The 9146-nt window shown below is 35.8% G+C and overlaps 1 protein-coding gene across 1 annotated transcript in view; it reads left to right on the top strand.

Moving 5' to 3' along the window:
• Nucleotides 1-303: 303 nt before the first annotated feature.
• Nucleotides 304-9146, top strand: part of AFTPH (aftiphilin) — a 46061-nt gene continuing 37218 nt past the window's right edge. The window contains 1 exon segment of the mRNA XM_035897770.1: nt 304-408. The gene's annotated coding sequence lies outside the window, so the exon portion shown is untranslated.

Below are 9146 nucleotides of genomic sequence, written 5' to 3'. Positions count from 1 at the left end.
AGCTGGCCTGGGGCCAGTGCTCCGTGGTTTTGTGGGGTTCAGCGGGGCCGTGGCTGGAAGAGAGGGCTCGGTCGCTTGTGGTGCGGCACAAGAAGTTAAGCCGTCCTGTGTGTTTGTTTTTTCCTGATAAGCTTTCTTTTTTGAGGGGCGTAAAGCGTGTCAGTTGCAAAATGCACCCGAGATGACACACTGAAGCAAGTTATGATTTCATTTTAATTTTTTTAGAAGTAACACTGTTCTAAAAATGGCACAAAATTGCTGAAATGCTTATTAGGTCCTGACATTTCAGTTTGCTATTGTAAGTGGCTACCTGATAAACCAAAAGAGACTTTTTTTTTTTTTTTTTTCCCCTAGAGAAGATAATTCCTTAAACCAAGGGTTAAACCTTGGGATTCCTTCAAAGTTTTGGTAAGTTGGCTTCTTGATGGTGACAGCCCCTTCCTTCCAGCTTCAGCACGGAAACTGAAGCCTTCAGAAGTTTGACGCTCCTTTTAAAGCAAACCACTATTCATAAATGGGACTGCATAGAAGAAGCATCGTTAACAAGAGCTGTACTGTGGTGGTTGTATAAGTTTTGGTTTTGTGCATGGTTTACAGTGTGATGTGCTTCATTAGAACTGATTTTTTTTAGCTGTTGAATTCATGGCAGAGTGAGTTTGGGTGCTGGTTTTTAACTGGGCTGGTCCTTGGAGGTTGAACAAAATTAAGAGTATTTCCTCCTTGTTTTATTCTCTGGACGTATGAACTAGACTTGGAAAACCAATTAGCCTACTTTAAGCATAAAAACGTTAGGTTGTATTGACTGTGCATGCAGAAGTTTGTATGCATGCTCATACAGTTAATGTGCAGGTAGCGGTTCCCGTTCCTGAAGCTGGAGCTGTACCTGGAGGAATATAACATTAGCTGGGAGACCCAGGGGAAGAGGTGAAGTACCTGCGGCTACTGAGGGGTTGTTTGTTTGATTTGGGTTTTTTTGAAGCATTCCTTTCATATCAGTGAAAATAAATAGCATAAACTTGGGGATATGAGAATTTAAACTTAAAAATGTTAATTAACTGTGTACTAAAGGGACATCAGAAACACTAACGCGGCTATGGTGTTTCCATTCCACATGATGTTTGCATAAAGTACATGTTGTGTGACCTTCTAAGGTCATGTGAAAGTATGACCTCTTCTTTATACTTCCTTAATTTGCTTGTAGGTAAGCAGTTGAAGGATCTTGGCCTCAATAGATCAGTTCATGCTGTCTGATTATTTTATTTTTTGATTCAGCTTATTTTTATTGTTGCTCAGATCATGGTTTTGTTTAGCAAACAATTTAATAGTTTATAAAATTCAGAGTTATACAGAGTGAATCATATCTGTGTTACTTATTTCTGTTGATGAAGGCAGCGTGCGATCTTATATTTACACTTAAAAATTTCTTTAGTAACTTACTAAGTTAATGCAAGCATCTTAACACCATAATTATGTAAAATAATATTCTGAAACTTTCAGTACTTTGAAAAGACTTGTCTTTCACAGTGGAAATAATAGAGCAGCTTAGATGGACTTCCGTCAACTCTTTGCCCTTTCCTCTTGAAATATTCATAGAGCTCTCCTTGCAGATATGTAGTGGTATCAGTTGGAAACCCAGCAGTAAAGAAATTGATGCTGGATCTGTTTGTTTTCACTGTACTCAGCGGCATAATCTTCTTTCAGATACTCTATCTTTTTTTGATAAAGTGTTCATTCCTTTCTGTGCTTAAACTACGTCTTTGTGAACGTTTCAGTGCAATGACATGCTAACCCTTTCATGGGGATTCAAAATACTCATAACTTTTCTGGATAGCCCTCTCAAAATAAGAGTATTAGATCCTACTCATTGCTAGGTTTCAGAAATTTTGTCCTTTAATTTTGTTTTTCCTTTGTGCAGAAAACACACTGTGTAAGCTATGCACACACAAAAAGGCCTTGAAATGTGCCTAGTTTGTAAACTGACAGTCTCTTTTCCAGTAGACTTTCTTCCATGCTAATGTCTTTAGCAATTAAAGTTTTGGATTGATACTGCAAGGAATGTTTCTATATTGGCACCGGTTGCAAGGTGATGTAATGAGTCTGCTTCTGTAAAGCAAATAATTTGGATTTTTCAGACCCAAGAGTCCTGTTTTGGAACAACCACAAGGAAGGGCAAATCTTGTCTTTGCTTTAGTACGTTTGAAAGTGGGTACTGGGGAAAGGAAATGTGAAACCACAAGTTCATATGTCTATTGAAAAGTGATGGAAAATAGATTTTATTCTTTGGAGTATTAGGTGTCCCTCCTGTCTTGTGTTTTCAATAAGAGATGTAGGTGGGATAAATGATTAATAACGTTAGCTTGTTCTTGCTAGGTGTGTTTAACTTGCTTCAGTTGGGTGTTTATTTTTTTTTTTTTCTCCTCACCTACTTGTTCCCTGTGTGTTGAAGAAAATACTTGTTCACTTAAAAACAAGCAAAAGTTTGCAGTAATGGAAAGAAGACCCATGGTCGTTCTCCATGTGCAACTGTATTTCCTCTGCCAAGCTGTGGGACAACCTTTCATCTAACAGTGCACCTCTGGGAAGTTGTAATCCGCTCTTTACTGTAGTCTATGTGAACTTTATGGGTCTATATGTGATGGAGAACATACTGGTCTGTAAATAAATCTGAGAACAGTTGACCTTAGGTAGTCTATTTCTAATACTTTCTAATCCAGCATCTTTTAATCTTCATTTAGAACATGTTCCCAACTAATGTCTTTCAGGGTAACATCCAAAAGTAGATGTTCTGAGTTGAACATTTTTTTAAAAGGAATTTAAGAAATGGTAAGAATGAAAACATCCCAGTTATGTTACTTACCACATCTGTCTTTGCACATTATATGGATGTGTGCTGTACATTGGACACAAATACTGTGTTCCCATGGAGCCAGATTTTAAATCTGATTGACTTTCCCAGCCAGTTGTGTTTGCCTATATGAATTAAAAACATGCTTGTTCTTACAACATTTTTTCCCCCTGTCTGTTTATGGATTTAGGTACAGACAATGTATTTATCTGCAGCTGTCAAAGCAAGTCAGTAGATTTTGAGTTAAAACATTAAATTTTTTGCTTGTAGTAACTTTATAAAAAAAAAAAACACACTGGTCTTTCAGTTTTGGGGAAGTGATGCTGTTCTTGGTTAATAAGAGTTTCATGAACTAACACAACATTTAGATTCATATTTTTCAAATGTTTCTCTGATTCTACAGCTAAGCCAAAATGAAGTAGGGAGAAGTGAAACAGCACAACTAGTCAAAGTATGTGTTTGATTGCTCCTTTATATAATCTAACTAGTAAGATTTAAAGGAAGTTATCTATATCCCAGGTCTGTTTAAATTTCACATTTGTGCCACGTGACTTAGTCTTCCTGCATTGTCAGTGATGGAGAGGAAGAGGAGCACTGTCAAAGAGGTTTGAATCTTGTATAGGCTGAGTTGTGCGAGGGATGCCTGGTGCTTGCTGCCAGCCTGGGGAGGGCAGGAGGACAGGAAGAATGAGCTGCCTGAGATAAGTGCCTGAATCCTGATGGCAGTCTTCTGAGTTTTGTTACTTTAATGTTCATTTTACATACAACACTTTCTAATAGAAGGTGTCTAGCATTCAGTGCTTGTTGAAACCACAGTAATATACAGTGGTATTGATTAATTCCAAACATCGGGTAATGAGAAATAAGGCTTAGATACATTTGCCTTATTGGAACTGGAGAACATTGTTTTCCTCAACTCTTATATGTCCAAGCAAAAAAAAAAAAAATGCTTTGAAACTCCTGCTTTGGGTAATGGACCTTCTGGCTGTAACAGCATTAGATTCAAAATCGAAAACATTGATTTCTTGGAGGCTTTATGAAGTAAACATTTTCTTGCTGTATTTTGTTTGCTGGTAACTTATTCCAAAAATAAAAGTAAGCTTATTAAACCAATTTAAGAACATATTGACTTCAGCCTGGACAGTGACTCTCTCTCTAGAGTGGATTTGGGTTGTAGAAATGCTATTTTAACAGACAAGCTCTCCTCATTTACAACGTCCTTTCTAGAAATAAGTTCTCAGATGCAGAAAGACTGTAAATCCATTTTCCATTGTTAATAAGGCAATAAAAAGGCAAAGTTATAACGGAAGAGGACAGCTTTTCCTACTGGAAGCCAACATTTTGCTGTAATGAGAAGTCTAAATCTGGTCCTTACTGTGGTATTTTTGGTATCTGCTTGAGGAATTCCCTTGCAGTAGAAGAGTTGAATGTTCTTAGAAAGATCAGATGCTAGCAGCTAATGACTAGAATCCATCTCCTTGCCATTGCAAGACTTTTACTGTAGGGCATTTCAGTAACATTGTTGTTTCTGTCATGGAGATCTTGATCATGCCATTTTTTATTATTTTGTTTTCTTTATGCTTTAAGGGTTGCTTAACGCCTCTTTGCTTTCAGAATAATCCACAGCTGAGAGGTTATCCATTGCTTTGCTAATGTTCGTCTTAAGTTAAAGGGAACATTGTGTTCTACAAGGAATTTCTTCTTTTGAATTTATGTGCCTCAAGTATTTCCTTAGTGATACTCTTTGTTTGTGGCCTCCCAGTTTTTTATGTCTTATGTAAGAGCCAAACATGCCATTTCAAGTTTTTCCTTAGAAGATACACAGAGAAGGAACTATTTATACCTGCTTTTGTATATTGTAATTACGTTGTTCTCTTTGCTGCCACATCTTTGCTAGACTGTTAGTAGTATTCTACAAAAAGGTAATGAACAAGGATGTGATCCATATATGAAGAAAGCAGATACTGTTCTCTTATTTACTGCAAGCAAATAATAAGATAACCTGGTTTGATAATAAATATTTTGGAAACCTAGTTAGTGACTTGAGATAAAAGAAGGGTATGCATTTTGTCTTTCCGAATCTTGCCCTATCAAAACTTAAGTTAATTACTCCTCTTATCTTTTCCACATTACTGATTACTGTTTTCCCTCTTCTTTTGATTGTTTTAAATTAACCTGAGTTACATTCTTAAATTCTTGCACCTTAGAAAAAAGGTTTAAACCAAGAGCTGTAGTAATAGAATTGAATCTTACCAAATTAATCAACTTTTTTTTCTTTAAAGTAAAATGTCAATACATACTCATAAGTGTATTGGTGAATTACATTTATACCATAACTTTAACAGTGGTCTTCTATTTATGATACTGAAATTTGTGAAATTCCCTCATAATGAATATCAAAGTATGAATATAAAGAAACACGTGGAAGCTAGAAGTTAACTAGTATTTTCAACTTTAAAAAAAAATAGGTAAAATACTTCAGAAAATGGCATCTGAATACAATTCTTTAATAGTGTTTTTTTTCTGGAAAGCATTGAACAACTGCATGTCATGAGGAACTGATGGAAATGCATCACAGTCTAATGTTAAAGTATTGTCATCTGAAAAACTTGCTGACACTTGTCAACATAAGTCTGTGATTGTGGCTAAAATAATCCAGTCTAAACATGAACACTTAAATTCTCTGAGATTCTTCACTTCAAGGCATAAGGTCTGATGCCAGAAATGTGGCTTGTGTGTATTACAAATAATAGAGGTAGCTGCTCTATTATGTGCGAGTAAAAACTCTTATCATTTCTTCAAAGAAGAATCCTTACTGTGTAGTGTGCTGAAAAATTGGTGGTTTCGACTTGTTTTAAATTTGCATGTTTCAAGAATGTTTAGATGAAGTGCAAAAGTGCAGGTTAACTTCATAGCTGACTTTTAAATTTGGGGGGCAATTCCCTCAAAAACATGGGGAAGGTAAATAATCTGCATGTTGGTCACAGATCTGTTCAAATTCTACTTTCAATTAAATCACGTTTTGGGTTAATCGCTTGAAATGCCAGGTTTACAAAATTATATAGCCTAATGTCTTGATCAAGAATATGTCTGAGTTGGGTATAAAGTACTACAAAAGGTGAAGGCACAGTTCCAGCTCGTAGCCCCTTTTTGAGATGCCAGACAAAGCAGGGATTAACTAAATGGATTAATGAACAAAGTTGTTGTTGTTAGTCCTGTGGGTTTTCACCATGTTGATGTTCCAGTGGACAATAACAAATTTGGTTCAGTAGTTTATGGTGGGCAGGTGGAACACTTCTGAAAGAAGTGAGAAAAGGGATCATAATGAAATTCTGAAGAAAACTACATTAAAGCTAAAAATTGCCATGCTATTTTTTATATTTCAAGGAAAATTGGGATTATGCCTCCTTTAAAAAAAATTACCACTAACTGGGCAGTCAAGGGAAGGGGGAATATTGGTATGACTTTTTTCCTTCTGTTACACTTTGAGTGTGATATTCTTCTGAGTTTTGTAAACAACAGTTAAACTGTGTTAACATAACAACCTTACACTCATATATAATACAGATTCATACATTTTGGAGACCTTTACATTTGGCTTTTAAAATGCAGCTGTTCCATCATTGCAAATAGCTGACATTTAAAAAAAAATATACACAAGTCCCTACAATAGTTTATGCAGTTGGTTCTTATGGGTTAAACTGATTAAACATATAGTAGACTGTCAAAACTATGATCAGATTTTTAAAAGCACAATTAATGTTCCTTGCAGATCCTGTTTTGGCAACTGATATTGAAACATATCTGGAGCAGAGTATTGTGTTACTGGACTGCTGCTGTGGAAATGATCCCTGTGATGTTTTAAAAGTGCTTTGAAATGAAAAATTGAAGGAAGTTTCTTCTCTATGGCAGAAATTGCAGGAGAGAAAATTTTTAGATGGTCAGAGATCTTCCTACATGTTTGATTGGGCTTTGGCAGTCTGCTTCATCCCCCATGCAGCCTCTTCACGTTATCTTTGTTCTGCGCTTGTCCCTACTATTCTTGTTCTTTGCTTCCCTTTTTCTTTAATGTTAACTGGAAAGAAAAGGAGTCTTGTAGGTAAATTCCTTTTGACTGTGATGCTTGCTGCTCTCACTTTATTCAGTTTATTTTCTGAGTGCTGCATTTAGGGGTTTTTTTTAGATCATGCTTGCCCCTAAGGATGATCAACTCTATTACGATTTATTTTTAGCTGAGGTTAATATAATAATACAGCAAATGGTCAACAAAAAATATGTGTAGAGTTATGATGGGTAATACATGGAAGTGTGTCCAGTGCATGTTAAGGATTACTTTTTGTCAGCATTTCTTGCCTGAGATCTTCTGATGTCAAGTGATGGAACTGTTACTGATACAGAGCTAATATTAGTAATATTTCAAATAACTCAAGTGAAAACCAATTTATACAATTCTATAAATCTGAGAGGATTTAAAAATAAAACAAAGCATGGATGCTTTTGGTGAAACATACAGACAACTTTTCTTTTTAATGGGAAGGTTCAGAAGTTTTTTTCAAGGCCTCTGATTCGTAGTGTTAGGATATGTCTTTGAGATACAGTAAAAAAAAAAAAGGCTTTTTAGTTAAGCTTCATTGTTTAGTCTGAGTTGTGGTGACTGCTGTTTTGTTATTTAGTTTAAGAAATTATGCATTATATAGGCCAATATTAAGGAGACTCATTAGCATCCTCCTGCGTCTAATTGCTATGCATAAAGCTATGGTAATCTAGGCAGGCCACTGAGCTGGCAGTGCTTCTTAGCCAAGCAAAAGAGTTGCAGCTGATCAAAGTACTTTCCAAGATTTTTAGAAAACTTTAGGCTGTAGGAGTACAATGTGGATTTGTTTTATTACTGAACCAGCAAAACTATATTTTAATGTCATTCTCTGTGTACAGGATTGTAAGTTTATATATTTGCCAGTTGAAAACAAATTTGAGGTTGCTTCTGTCTTCAGCCTTTTCCTCCCCTTCTCATGACTTCTCATCAATAAAAATAAGGTTTCGGGGAGAAGGGATGCTGGTCTACCCAGATTTAATTTCCTTTTTACTTGAATATAATTGCTTGCATGACTTGATTATTCTAGAACTGTTTCAAAAGAAGAAAAATCTGATCTGTATCAACTTGGAGTTATTTTATAAATAGTATGATACTTTTATGTTGAACTTGATCTTTATTACTCATCCTGCACAGAAAGCTTCAAGACTGGGTCTTGTGGACTTCATAAATCTTGGTTTCAAAAATCAAATGTGTTGACTTGCTAGCTTTAACTTGTGTCAGCACACAAGTATTTGACTTTCTTAGATGTGTAATGTTTTATAGACTACCTGTTTGAGAGTAATTGAAATATTTAGGGATTTTAATTGTGTTTCTGCTTCAAATTTCTGTGGGTTTAGTTATATGACTTTTTCTTTCCAGTGTAAATCAACATGCTGTAGAACTGTCGTTTTCTATTTTAAAATCTTTTCTTTCTAAATAGCTTTAGCAATGTGTTTTAGAGGGCTTGTACATCTCTGCCTGATAAAAAATAAAACATCTAATCATATGATAAAATTACTTTTGAGGTTGCTTCAATCACAGTACTTGGTCTTGGTCAAGGAGCAGCTTATCCTTATCCCACAGTATTATTCCCCAAAAGCCTGTTGGGGGTATTTTTTCTAGAAGTCATGTTTTCACCTTCCTTCTTTACAGCCCTTTCATTGTTTCTGTTCAAGCTAGTTTTATTTCTGGGGTGATGAAGGTCTATATCCAGTCAGCGCTGTCCTTGAAGTAGTGTTGAGTGGCTTTTTGTTTGTTTCAAGAGCTAGTTTCTTGCTGTTACAGTCTCTTCAGCTTTTTGTTACATGGGGTAAGGTGGTAAATACCGTGTCAACTCGATTTTCCAAATAGGTGTAACAATTCTTGTTAAATTTCAGGAGGTTTAATAACAAATTTATGCTGTTGTCCACTAAAATTCAACTGGACACTCGTGAACTCAAATTTAGTTACAAGGGATGATTTGTTATAACCAAATAAACCTATCACTTTTTTATTAAAAAAACCCCAAACAAACCAGGAAATCCTTTCCCTTCTCCAGGAATTGGGGTGGGGGGGAGTCCCATCCTGATTGATGCAGTTTTCTGTCCTTTCTCCTAAATGTCAGTGTGTTACTAAAGAGCTACTGGTTCATAACCCTAGGAGTCACGAATTGCAGACACAATGCCATTCACTGTTGAACCAACTCGGTTCTGGCTTTAAATAGTGATGTCCCCAAGATAAGGTACCTTG

This window comes from Egretta garzetta, unplaced genomic scaffold, assembly GCF_000687185.1.
Source record: "Egretta garzetta isolate BGI_Z169 unplaced genomic scaffold, ASM68718v1 scaffold360, whole genome shotgun sequence".
In the NCBI taxonomy this organism is placed as follows: domain Eukaryota; kingdom Metazoa; phylum Chordata; class Aves; order Pelecaniformes; family Ardeidae; genus Egretta; species Egretta garzetta.
This window is presented reverse-complemented; position numbering and strand designations above follow the sequence as displayed.